General features: G+C 39.0%; 1 protein-coding gene and 1 long non-coding RNA gene across 12 annotated transcripts in view; one reads left to right on the top strand and one right to left on the bottom strand.

Moving 5' to 3' along the window:
• The window catches only part of LOC116844822, a 92211-nt gene that overhangs the window by 20314 nt on the left and 57053 nt on the right, over nt 1-14844 (bottom strand). The window lies entirely within an intron of this gene.
• The window catches only part of LOC116844818 (cardioacceleratory peptide receptor-like), a 74696-nt gene that overhangs the window by 9756 nt on the left and 50096 nt on the right, over nt 1-14844 (top strand). The gene's annotated exons all lie outside the window — the stretch shown is intronic.

Below are 14844 nucleotides of genomic sequence, written 5' to 3'. Positions count from 1 at the left end.
CTCTATGTCGAGGTATTATTAAAAACACATGTGCTGTTAATCGATAGACCTTAATTACATTTTACATATACCTCATGTGGATCCAATGATATCACTGCGGTATTTGAGGCTTTTAGCGCGTGCGATTTATGTGAAAAATTTAACCTTAATACCGGTGCAATGCAGCATAAGCATTGCTGTTTTATTGCGCCGAGAATAATCTTCGCAGTTATATTTCAACGACATTAATGCACGTTGGTTCCTGGAAAACAACGTATACAACTTTAAAACATAATAAAACCTTATCGAGCAATTCAAACCGAAAAGCAGAAATGCTTGAAAAGCAATACAATAAATTTACCACGATCAGGTGACCTGTGACCAATTTTAATCTCGAATGATATTGTATATTCTTGATCTATAATCCAAAAGGCACAATATTATTCTACTCGAAAATATTTGCTTTAGATTTCAGCTTGAATGAAGATTATGTTGAAAAGTGGATATTGGAGAAAAATCTGATTCAGAAAATTCCGATCAATGTTATTAAAATTCTGTTCAAGTTAACTAGAAATCTTGTTAATTTGAGCAGAGTTCTGGTAACTTCAATTTTTGAATTTCTGATTCTTTCATATTTTACCAGAAATTGATTTAATCCAACTGAATTTCTCTTCCGTACAGTTCAAATTCAATTTCATAAATGGCGTCGCATTTACTTTCCATTATTCCGTATTGGATTAAAGGCTCCCACGGACAATTTGCCCCTTTCGTATTGGTGATCATTGCGCGCGCGCATACACACACACACACACTGCATAAGGCCGGAAATACGTAGAAAATATGCAGTACTCAAGCAGTAAGCAAATTGGCCAATCACAGTCAATTCTCCTTACGATTGAAAAATAATCGATTGATAAATTTTCTTGCTGCTTAAGTTTTTCTGTGATCCGGGCTCTGAAGAATTTCGCGTTTTGCGAAGGAGTCGCATTCACACGCGTATCTCCATCGAGCTCGCCAAAATGCGCACGCAAGGGTTGCGATAAAAAGCGCGACTTTATTTACGGTGCTTTTTCGAGAAGCGTGATGGAAAATCCCGATAACGTTATACAGCCAGTTCTTATTTCTCTCATCGCGTTCTCCTAGTGATCGTGCACGTTTCTTTCTTTCTTTCTTTTCTTGTAAAACTTCCTAGTAAAACTATCCGCGAGCATACGTTCAACGCTCGCGTCTAAAATACCGGAATGTGCTGTTTTTATTATCGGGCAAGACCGCGCGTGCGTGGACGATAACGCGATATACGCATCACGATATCTTACGTAATTCATGCCCATTTGTATTTCTCGGTTATCGTCGCAGGAAGGAAAACAGAAATAATGGTAGTAACAACAATGATGAATATTGAACTGCCGTGTTTCGCTGCGAAAAACCCAACGTTGAACTATATTATTTCTATCATGTTAATGGAATTTGTTATGCTCTTGTAACTATGAACAGATATAACAGATGAATTCTTTTTAACGATTCTTTCTAATGCGGGATTATTGATTCAGGATAAAACACCCAATTATTAACCATTCTTGGTCATTGAGAGTCTAGAAAAGCTTGGGTTTTTCGCGACCAATGGAGCGATTGTTCACAGTTGAAATCATCAGTGCAAGAAGTCATCAGTCAAGAAGTTTTCTGTGCAATGTTGCATAGAAAAAACAAAATGATTGGTTCACATGTACCGTTTTTTCATCTGGATATATGAAAAACTAGATTTTTCTTCTTAGAAACGTCAATGACTAAGGAGATGTCATTAATTTGGTGTTCCACTTTACACAGATAAAATTACGTTCTTGTTGCCGATGCTATGTCGCACGACGACTAATTGAAACCAATCGCCTTCTGCCCGCAATCATCTCAGATCCGCATTTCACACGAATCCTCTTAATAATATCGATTCGCACGATATAGTTGAACAAACTTGTTCGATTTACGATGCCCGTAATTATATTTGTAATTTGCTTCGAGCTTGTGTAATTTACAACTTGAAGGATCGCTCGAAGCGCAACGCGCGCTCTCGAGTAACAGCAGCGACAGCACAGCAGTGCACAAAATACCTATAAATCTCAGCAGGAGCAATCGCACGTCGCGGATCAAAGTAACCCCGATCTACGATAACTTATTACACGCAGCCTCACCGTCATCATCGTGCGGATCAGCTTCTCTCTAACGTCGATGCGATAAATTTAGATGTCGGGGAAAGTCATAGAACTCGCGCCGGCCGGTCGATAGCCACTGCTCGACTTTCAGCCGCAATTTGAGAGAACTTATTCTATATCCGCGCCGTCGCTCTCGGGGATCGTCCAGGTCCACTGAGAGAGAAAAAGGGGGGGAGAGAGAGAGAGAAAGAAATAGGAACGTGAAAAAAACGCGCTCTCGAATTATAATCAGCCCGACTCCTACTCGGCTACAGTCCGTGAATTGCGCGCGACCGTGGACTTATATCTTCATCAAAATATTACATTTTACGAGATATAAAGAGCGCAAATATCCGCCGGGTTATCGTCAAATAATTATTATAATTACTAATTACTAATTAATATTAGTAATTAATCTATTAATTTAAATTTCATACTTGTGAAACATATGAAAAGCGTTATTATAGAACCGTATTGATATACTCACAATTTCAATTGCTCGAAATAATTAATTTCGTCGCATTATTTTAATTGAAAAAAGACATAAAACGTGTATACGGAAAGAGATTCTGTTAGTATAAATTTTCCGTCACCTGGAAACCAAATGTAAAACTTGATTGTAGGAGGCGATAGATTCCTGCGAGAGGTTTCTACTCAGTCAATTGCTCTTACAATTATCTCAACCAAGTTTTAATGTGATCTGAATGTTCATACAAATGTTTTCGATCATAGCAGCATAAACGTTATTTCTCGTCAGCGAGTTTTTCGTCTGATCTCCATTTAGTTACACGAACAGATGTTTTTTTCGTGTAAGCGTACACTGTATGATTCGTCCTGCGAATAATTAACGATACAATCATCCGTTAAAGTAAGTTTAATAAAAAAGGCGAAAGAAGATGCCGTGTTCCTGTCTCGATAATAGTCTCCTCTTTTTGAAAAATTCTTCACCCTGATCACGGTGGTCCTCGCCCGGAGGATTTCTTTCTCGCATCGGTATCGCGTTGCTCGCGTTTTCTTTGCAGTCGCGCATATATCGCGCGCACCCCAAAGTCTAGACGGTTGCATATTGCGCATTAAAACCACGACGACGACGACGACGACGAAGAAGACGACGAAGACGTAGGTTCCCTTCTCTCGCGATTGCAGAAACCACGCCGGAGGAACTCGCTTATTTTTACTAGGAATGCGCCTCGAGCCGGCGGGAGAAAAAGAGCGGCTGAGTGAAAAAGAAAGAGAGAGGAAGAGAGGGGGTCATTGACGCGATGCTGGAAACAGGCGTCCGATAAAATTAAGCTGCTACGCAATGGCCGAGACAGCGAAACGATTCTCTTTCATTTTCCTTTTCTCTCTCTTTCTTCCTACAGAATTGTCCATGACATTAACTGCGCTGATTAAGACAATAATTGATATAATGACAGGAATAATCGTGTTATAGTTGATTGCACGCAATTCACCTACGGTTGCTCATATCTGTAAAATCGCTGATCGAACTTTTTATGCGGCCATAAGATTGTTCTGATCAATCACGATTTTCAACGAACTGAATGTCGCGAACATGCTGACAAATTTATACATCTCCTTTAGTTTCGAGCAGATTCATCTTTAGAACCAGAAAAGTTGCAGTTTGCACTTGAGTTCGTTCAGATATTTAAGTCCGCGAGCAAACCATACGCGCGCAATTCGCAATTCGTTGCGGAGGAGTCAGTCAGTCGGAATCTGCGAAAACAATTTCGAACACCTAGCGTGTTCTCCCAACGGCGTCTCGGTGGTCATCCAATTTACGCCTATCCGATTTCTCTCACGAACGTGTGCGAATTTAACTGCATTACCGCCGGTATAAGCCTTATTGTATATATGTATGCAGCTGCAGGTCTGTTAAGCTTATTCGGCGCATCTGTACCATGGTGCGGAACAATATGCGCTCGGTTCCTGGGTTGAAGCCACGAGGCAGCGAGCATTTTGTACCCTCAAAGGCTCCCCAACACAGCCCTTGTCAAAGCGTCTCGAACGTTATTGCTATTATTATATCTACCATTGATTGCGCTCTGTGCAAGTTCCGACGAGCATGTTAACGGGTGCAGAAGCGCGGCACGAACGGCTATTGCCGTATTGGCGAAAGTATCAAGCTGCATCCTCCGAGAAATTTCGTGATCTTCGTTATTTTGGAGAATTAGTCAACCTTCAATTTTTCTAACGTGTCTTTACGCTGAGAGAAAAAATGGTTGATCTTATCTAAAATCATAATTATTTTTCGCTTCAATTATATTCTATATATTTAATAGTAAACTAGTACTAATAACATACATATGAGGTTATTATTATCAACATTATAATAGAATTTAATTAAAAAAGTGATTTTCTTGATCATAATTTATACCGTAGTAATTTCTATGTCATAGTTACAAAGGCATTTTTTTCTCTATGTAGTAAGACGACATTCTGTTTCAAGTAATCATATTCCTTATAGTAAGATATAATTAAAATTATAAATAGTAATTTATCAAATATAAACCATAGTATATCATTATAGTAAAATTTAATTAAAAAAAATTGTTTTCTTGACCATAATTTATAGTAATTATATCAAGTACCCTTTTCTCAGTGTAAAAAACGAGCTTCGAATTCAAATGATACAGAAGTGATGTAGAAGTAAGATTCACTCGAAAGCAAACGAGAAACTCCATTACCTGTTCTCAAGTCCGGAATCTTAATTTTCGATTGATAGCAAATTAGAATTCGTGATGACATAAAAATTCGGTGTATAAGCTTCGTGCAACTTGGTCGCACGTGATTTTCCAGCTTTCTTCCTTTCGGGCTAATGGATTAATGGATATCGGACTATGACGGTACCCTTTCAAATCAACGATATATCGGACGCGGCGAAGCCACTAGAGTAACGAAATGGTGCTTCACACTGGCGTAACGGAAAGCCGCATCCGCGTGCTCAAATATATAGCGCCGCGGACGCAGCTGTGATTTTCCGCTTTCACGGCAGTCCGAGGATAAAACGTCGCGAAAGTTTTCTCGTTCGGGTCCACGTAACTCGCGCTCGTAAAAGCTGGTGTCCGCCGCAAGTCTGATTGGACGTTACGAGCCATCATAATCATTCTTCTTGCGATCGCGGTTTCGCCGCGACGGCGACGGTACACGAAAATGCGGGGCCCGCGTAAAAATATGTAATAACACCGAATACAACTTAATCACGCGCCGCAAAGACGCGTTGCGAAAGGCTGTGGCCTCAGTCCGCTCCGGTTTTGTGCGTCCCGCGAATGCGGGAGAAAGCGATGCGGAGACGAGAGTTAGCCCTTCGCGCGTCTCGTGATCACTTCGTGATGGAGAAAAATACTCCCAAGCGATATAAAAGCGGCGAGAGGCTATGAGACAAAAGCAAAGGAATTCCGTGAGAAAGTCCCGTCTCCCCCGATAACTCTCGCCAATGTGAGGGACCGATATATAATGACAGACGACGTCTCGACGGTGGAAACAAGTAACCGTCGCAACGCCGCTGCAGTCTCGTTTATCCTCACGACCATCGCCGGTTAATCGACGTCCGCATCAAAGAGAGTCATATTGTGCAAACAATTCGTGCGATTTTAATTAGATTAATAATATAGAACAATTTTTGCATAATAATGTAGAACAATTCGTGCGATTTTAATTAGACTAATAATGAAGAACAATTTTTGTGATTAATTAGTTTTAATTTAATTTCACAAAAAATGGGTAATATATAGGTGCGCATTTAAAATCAATATATTTATCAAAATATTTATCAATATATTTATCAATATATATATATCAAAAAATAGATAATTTTAATTAAATTGACCTTTTTTTCTGTCAGTGTAGAAGAAATTTCTATTAAGAACTATTCTATTCTATTAAAAACAAGACTTATATTATAGATAAAAGACAAAATTCCTCTAACTTTAAGAATATTGTACTTAAAATATTTCTTTTTAGCTTTAGAAGAACTGTCTTGAGGCCGTAGACAAAAGGATTCCGTCAAGGATGAGATCATGCATTTTTGGGGGTATTTTAATCCCGTAACGCACGACTGTTTGAATTTCCTTTTTCTTATACGAAATGCTTACAGTGGAATATTAAAACGGCGCGGTGCATCAAAGAGCGACAAGTATTCGGTGTAAAAAGGGATCTTTTTCGCAAATGCATGCCATATATGGTACCCGGCGGGGTTGTTAATTATTCGGCAATTACTCAACGTTTTGGAGATAATATCGAACCCTCTCTTCTTCTGGGCGCACTTAAAGCCGGAGTTTCTCCTCCGCAGCGTGGCGCGCACTTAAAATCGAGATTGCTCCACGACGGACGGACAATTATCCGATGATGCTTGCTTCCGATGCGAGAGCGCGCAAGTGAAATTTCGTCTTAATCAATGCGCGGAGAAAAAGTCACCCTCCCGTGCGTGACATTCCGCTGTTGGGCTCATAATTGCGGGCGAACAGGCGCGTAACAAGTTGTGCGCGATTCGCCGCGGCCGCTGGCTCGTCGTGAAAAAGAGCCTCGTAAAAATCATGTTCCCATTAGAGCCGGCTCGTTCTCTTGATAAATTTTACGGTAGATGTACGACTTGGCACGTATCGCGCTCGCCCTGCGGAAAGAAAGTTATTTCCACGCTCGTATTTCACGACGGGGTAGCGTTCCCCCGGCAGATCGGCCGCGCTTCTTCTCGCGGTGAGGCAAGGCGCGGTATTCCGCCTGTTCGATAAACCTGATATCGAAATTATGATTTACGCAACGTTTTAGCGGCGACCAGTCGTGCGTCTTTCGTTACGGTACGCGACTGAGGCATCGTTGTCGTCGCGAACCTCCTCGCGATGAAGATATATTCGTGAGTATTAACGCCGAAGGAAGGTGATCTGTCGATTTAGTACACGGAGAAAACTATTATTCTGCTGCTAAGTAATTACTCAGAGTTTACTTTATTTCTTTGAAGTAATATTTATCTTCAACGAAGAATATTTTCTCAATAATTAAAAAAGAATTCTCCTTAGCGTGTACTTAAAAGAAGAATTTATCCTCTTTACGAGAATATCATAAAATTGTATCGAAGAAAAAGTTATCCCAACTCTATGTAGTCTGAAGCGAATGTAATGTTTGTTTTAATTTAATATTCTTGATTAAATTTTACTAGGATTCAAAATGTTTCTTGAAACTTATGATAGATTTGCGAATGTATAAATTTATGAAATACTTGAAACAAATAATATTTATTTGGATATAGTATATACTTTTTTGTATGTAGGAAATTACAATCCCGACGCATTTTGCAAACAAATACATGTTGAAAGTAACACCGGAAATAGCGAATAAGTTTCAGCAGTTTTTACACGCGTCGAGAAGTATCCGAATCGGGAGGAATTGAAACGCTCATTGATAAATCGCATATGCAACATTGAATTAACAATTTCTATGCGCTTTGCGTGGCGACACTGTCTGTCGCAAAGTGCATTAATAATGACAATGATCGCTTCTATTAACTGATCCTGTCCGCGAAATTTTATTGCTTGCAGTGCTATACTTATAATTAAACTACAAGTTATAAATGTGACGTTTTAGTATAGAGTATGTTATGTATATAATACACTGTATTTTAGTATAGTGCTATTATTGGTTTCACATTGGATTTTATTACTGCAAGCATTATCGTTTATGTTGACTGAAGAATGCATCGCTCTCTTATGCTTTTGTTTCACTCGATTCCACGAGTTTATTGAAAAGAACGCGCTTAATAAAACAGTCCGCAGAGTTTTGTAAATTTGTTCGCGAGGACGGTAAAATCTGCGGATAATCGAAAGACGATTATCGAACAAACGATAGGGAAATACCAACAGAATTCTTGTTGAAGTTACACGTAACGACGGCAATTCACCGCGTACACGACGAATTCTACAGTTTACACCGGATTTGCCCCGACCGATTTGAATCGCGATTACACGTAGACGATTCCATTCTGACAATGCCGGATTCTCGTCTCCATTTTCCTCTGTGCGACAGACGGTTCGTCAAGCGCGGAGAGAGAGAGATTAATTACTGTCTGAACGATGCACCTTTTAATTAAGTGTCACGAAGCAACGTGAGTCATTACGATTTCAGATCGTCCGTCTGTCTCTTCAACCGTCTATTCGCCGTCGAAGCTTTTATTGAAACAACCGCTCGCACACGATTCTATCTTCAGGCAGCACACTGTCGTTCTTCGATAGACGATTCGATGCTTCGCAATTGCATATAGTCGAGCACAACACAAATGTGAAATAAAAGACGAGTTAAAATGCAACGACGTAAAATAAGGAAGTCAAGGCGATAAAATAAAAGGAAAAAAATCAAATAATACTATAAGATGTAAAACAATATCGATCCAACTTTTTCAATGAAATGGAATACATTAATTCCTCTTGCAAACTTGTCGCGGCTTTGAACAAGTTCGCTATCAGTGTCAAACACACGGAAAAAAGAAATCCCCGTTCGCGTAACTGAAGAGGGGCCAGACGAAAATTCGGTGACGGGAAATAATATCTCTGTTATAGCCACCGAAAACATTCGCCTGAACACTTAGCTGTGTGAAAAATCGATTAAGAAATTTTCGACTGAAATTAATTGACTAAATATCCGCAGACACGTGACGACCGTCAATAGTACGGCATTTAATCCTGTTACTTGGGTAAAAACAGAAATCTTTCCATTCCTATAATCGAGCTTTCTGTCTGATCTGCGTTCTTCTCAGACAACAGAAAATTCAGGACGGAACACTAACGGAACTGATTTGCTTGCGCATATCTGTGACGCGCTGATTTCTCAAAGTCCATCTACAATAACCACGAAGCGTGAAAAACATAAAAAGTAAAAATTAAGTAGTACGAAAATTTTGGCCACAATCGCAGTCAATTATTCTGGAAGGAAAATCATCGATTGTGGTTGGTTAATGTGTTTAATGTTTAAGTCTTAGTTCTTACACTTAGTTCTTACACTTAGTTCTTACACTTTTTACAGTTATTGCAGATGGCTTTCATGAAACGCGTGTGTATGACAACAATCATTTTTCTTTCCACGCGACATAAACAAATCAAGAGTTTACTTCACAAAGTTGCACGAAAAAGAATATAGAGTGATTTGTGGAAAGAGTTCTTCACATGAACTTTAGCAGCTAAAGTGTTAATATATTTGGCTCATAGTTCACGATACTCAGACGTTTCATCAGTTTTTTTCCGTATTTTTTAATAATCCTGCGTCACTGTGGTTTATTTATTTACATATTATAATGATGAAAATGTATAATTTATGGTTTTATTAACATTTTAACTTATGCGCATGTTTGACCTCACTGACACGTTTTAAAACCGTCTGCTTTCAGAATCATCGCGGATATTTCATAACGGTAGAAGTACAGTAACAATATTAATATAAATGTTCAAGGTAAATTAATACGTATTTGACGGATAATTACCACGATATATCTTTCGAAATCATTAAAAGCATCAGCAAACATTATTTCGTGCAGCAATGTAATCGGCGATCTCAGTAAACAAAATGAGAAGCAAACGAAGAATGCGTAATGTTTTTTATAATTGTTCACGTTAATAGTGTAATACTAATATCATTATTAATGCTAAAGGATTAATTAAGCTTGATAGCAGTTAATTCGATTATTTAGAGAAATTAATGCACCTATTTAATATATTAATACCAAATTAATATAAATTAATACATTGATACTATTGCTTTTGATATCGGCCAAAAGACATCAAGCCTTGTAGTTTAAAGCAATCTTCAACGTAATGTGACAAAAAATGGGAGTGCGTACGCAGCAAGTTTCTCTTCATCGCGATGATATAAGTCATGTGCGAGATAGAGTTATCGCTTGTAAGTTATTAACTGATAGCGTCATATAACTGTTTCAAGGCCGAGAGGAAAAACCCCATTATCACGATGCATATTTCTCCGCTACCGCAAATCCAGATCAAAAACCACTTGTTGCAGTGCACGTTACATCTACGTAAAATTTGACTTTTGTTTCTTTCTTTTGATGATATATGTGTGATATATGTGTGATAAAAGACGTGTTTATTTTCCTTTGCTGATCAATGATACATCATAATCATGTTTTTATCTAATCTGACGATCCTATCGTTAACATTGAATTGTCCAATTTTAATTATAATTGCATACTCTTAATGATAATTGTTTTATTACTGGCGTTCAAGCAGCAATTACTGTTTTACGGCCCACTCATTACGCTACACTGTGTTTAGCAATAGTCCACGTAGTTTGCGATCTCGTCGATTGGAACGCATACAAAGAAAGCGTATTTAATGGTAATTGGCGCGCTATTAATTGCCCTGAGCTGATAAGTGACGCTATCATCACCTAATTGGCATCGAAACGAACGCAATGGTCGGCGTATTTGTCAACTTAGTGAGATATTTGTGCAATAATTTCCCGCGTCGGGGCTAATCGAAGTCATTTATGGCTACGGCGCGACGCGTAACGCCGCTCGAAATAATCTAATTCTATCGCGCTGTCATAATTCATGGCTCTTTAGCCGTTTAATCACCGATTCCGAGCATTACCGTGGTCGGCGCGCGTTGTTACGCATCTAAATGGAAATTGGCCGCCGATAATTTTCGCGAACTCCCACGTAAATCAACTGAACTGACGAATCGATCGTGAGCACGGGCATGAGAGAAATGCCGGGAGTCGCGCAGGAGACGCTCATATCCAATCGGGAACTTTGACGATCTATCCCGGCGCATAAAACTCACAATAGTCCCATAAACTTTATATGTCGTGTCGAGTCGTAAATAACTTCCAAAGGAGATATCAAATATTTATTTTTCCCGAACATTTCGTGTTCCTAACTTATAAGCAGCTGATTGACCAGTTGATAAGAAGTTGCATATTTGTTTCGGAGGCGAATAGTTGAACGATGAATATTTCTTTTAGATCGTACACTATTGTAAAATATTTTACATAAAAATATAAAAATAAATATGGAGAAAAAAAATATCAGGGAAATTGTATATTTATTGATAGAAATAAATCTATATTTATATTATATATATATATATATATATATATATATATATATATATATATTAGTACGAGTAAATGTATAATTAGTATCCATCGAATATAAAAATTTCTTATTCGTTAAAGATTTTTTTTCTAAGTGTATATTTGTAAATTTGCACACATTGCTCTGATACGTTTAGGAAAATCGTAATTGCGCAAAATATCCAAACAGGTATTGAATAATTAAAGATTAATAGATACGCGGGCTAATATAGAGCCAAATGAAAGTTCCGATAGCGAAAAACGACGGGACGTCACATGAAGAAGACCAGAGATTTTTAACGCTCGTATTTTCTTGCGAACACGCGATATCGTTAAATATGGCGCTTCCAGGTTATCCTATCGAATGGCAGGCTATACGCACCGTCGAACACATGATTCCGTCATTGCCGCATTACTGTGGTGCGACACGATCGCGTTCATATCAGGTCGGCAATAACCGTAACGTTCGAGTCGGGCATGTCGTCGATGTCATTGCCATTTAACGTCTATGCCTTTATGCGTTCGCGCGTGATAGACGTTTTTCTGGAAAGTTTGAGGGAACCGTTACTCGAACAGAGCGCGGACCCAAAATACGCACACAATAAGGTCTTCGTAAGTCGGGTGACGACTTTCCACTTTTCTTCCGACTCGAGCAATTTGGAGCGAGCCTTCGGGGAGAAACGCTCAGGCAAGGCGAGCTCATGCGGGTTGGAAGCGCCTGGCGGGAAAATATTCCCTGTGGGAGTCACACGACGATCTGGAGGATAAGGGCATCGAAACGGCCCGAGGCGCAAATTGCAACCACGAGTTAAAAGTTCGCTTAGCCGTTAATCCGCGATATACGAGTGAATGCGTTCAGTGAATGCGAGATTCCGCGATCAACGCATCGACTTTTCGGACTCTGAAGGATTGCTCCTCGAAGCGTGACGAAAGAACATTTTTCGAATAACCAATGAGATGGAAATTCTTCACTGGCGAGATACTAATATCTCATTAGTATCCACTGCATAAATATTTGCATTTTTCAGATATTTTCTCTCTTAATGCAAGCTATATTCTGTGCACATCTGAAAACATATGGAAGTAGAGTTGTTTCTAACTTCTATCGCAGACCGTAGTAATCATTATCGAGAATTACATGTCAGCACTTCCTCGATAGGTTCTAGTGCGCTTTGCTTTCTTGTTGCACGATTCCGACCATTGTTGCAAACGACGATTGTTACCAAATATCGGCGTTCAGAAATCGCGGCAGGCGGTCGCACGCGAGCTGCGAGCATAATTAAAATGTCAAAGCATATCAGCAGTCGCTCGTTAGGATGCAATCTCGATCAAAATGTCGTATATGACACGATCGCGCGCCCCCGAAAGAGCCGAGCAGTCAAGGCTGTGTTATATTGTGCCTAGCGTTGACATGTTGCAGCGATAACGAGTCTAACAGCGCGTACAACGATAGGCAGTATACAGGATGCCGGGAAACAGCCGAATGGTCGATCTAATACAAATTCCTGAGTCCAAATTGGATACCTTTCAGTTAGTTCCAATTGAATTTTAGAACCTCAATTTGGATTTTGCGAAGATACGCGACGTTAAGCATTCAGTATAATATTATAGTTTTTTACATATAAATTCTTTTCAATCTTATATATGATATTTCTAACATGAATAAACTGTCAGTAAGGTCTAACATCTTACTAAGGAACATGGCAAATTTTGCTAAAAGCCTAACAAAGATTTTAATACTTTTCAATTCTTAAAATATAAGTAGCATATGAAATGAAATGAAAGGATAATTAATTACTGCGGAATGTCGATCTATTTTTCAATTACGCAAAATTCTACAATAGTTTTCACCATAAAATTCTCTTCATGTATTGACGAACAACGGTATCTTCATCGAGAAAAGTTCAACGAAGGGAGTAATGAATAGGACAGCCGGTGATTACAGGACACATCGTACAGACGCAATTTAGACAGAATATGGCACGGCTATTATTTCGCACTATAGCAATTCCGTTGTCGCACCGGTTTTTCCATAAACGGTACAGATCTCCAGCAGATGCTTTATTTCGCGAAATAGATTATTACACCTACGACGACCATGACTTCTCTTTAAGACTTAATAATGCTAGATTTACATGAGAATTAACGGCAATTCTATGAAAATTGCTCGCAAAATGGAGTCACCTCATTCTTAACATATGTAACGCGAGTTCGAGAGTGGGGCGCGAAGATAGTAAATGTAATGGCTTGCCTTGAGCGCGAAGAAGTATCAGTTATTTCCTATTATTGTAGTCAAAGACATTACACTCCTCGACTTCTGTGTATTCACAAGCACATTTAGCTAACAACTCGAACGATGCATTACATAAAATGCATTATACAGAGTGTTTTATTTTAAGCAGAATATATTTTAAACTGAATATTTCGAAAACTTTGGTTTTGTTACTTATTAACCCCCACATTGTCTCGACATTGTATATACTTAATAATGTTTGATTACGATATTTCTCTATATTATTCATTGTGACCATTATTCATTGATTACTCAATCATGATCGTGTAATTACAATTACGCTCGACAGTTATTAGTTTGGTACATTCCACGCGACTTTTTACGGCAAGAATAGATTTTGACGTTACGAGCAGCTTCAGCAAACAGTTCTCGGGCGAAAACTCACGAATCCGGAACATATTCTCACCCTTCTGTCCATTTCTCGCTGACTCAGCAGCCGAGACTCTCATTAATGTTAACAATGCGCGAACAATTTTATGTTTATGAAACGTACAGCACAAGCATAGCGATTGGTTTTAACGTGAGGGCGAATAGTAAATGCAGACATCGACTGTAATGTCGCGAAACGGAGCTTTACGGCAGAATTGGTCTAAATAAGTTGTATGCGCGGGTATCCCTTCAAAGAGACCGTGCAAGGCTTTGCGAGATGATATTGCCCCAATCTTCCGGAGAGGTCGACCGTTCGCGGAACGGTCAACCCCTTCGTGTACAAGATTGATGACCGACTGGGGCGGATTTTTCAGACTACGACGGAAACGAAGATGATATCTGCGTCTCAAGTAATTTCTTTTTTGGTCCCTCGATCCCCGATCTTTCTTCAATTTTACGTGGAGTCCGTTGATAAAGCAAACGAGGACCGTTATTGCTGTTTCGTAACGTTTTATTCTCTCCTCCTTACCTGATGGTCACACAGTGACATATGGGGCGACTTATGGCTGATTAGGTGAATATTAGGTGATAAGAGACTTATTGTTTCGCATCGCTTTGTAAATTTGCGCAAGTTACGACATTCTACGTAGACTTTATCGCAAGAATATAATCGTAAAGAGTTAATCGCGCTAAATTTACAACTTCCTTTTTACTAAAGGTTTTTCCTTTTCTCTTCTTTCTTCTAGTAATTATATTTGATGCATAACTGACGGGCTCTAAACTTGTGTGAATTTGGCACACCATATTAAAAATGTGACCTTTTTTTTAGAGTTCTGATACTCTCTTCAAAAGTTCTAGAGCACTTTGCCACAATTTTTAATAGTTCCGGTCATTAAATACAAAAAAAAAGACTTTCAAAAAAAGGTGCGCTAAGTTCTCGCAGCGCAC

Source organism: Odontomachus brunneus, unplaced genomic scaffold (assembly GCF_010583005.1).
Source record: "Odontomachus brunneus isolate Ranch 3 - 2012 unplaced genomic scaffold, Obru_v1 Obru_scaffold_047, whole genome shotgun sequence".
NCBI classification, from domain to species: domain Eukaryota; kingdom Metazoa; phylum Arthropoda; class Insecta; order Hymenoptera; family Formicidae; genus Odontomachus; species Odontomachus brunneus.
Note: the sequence above shows the minus strand (reverse complement) of the source record. Positions and strands in the feature narration are given on the sequence as shown.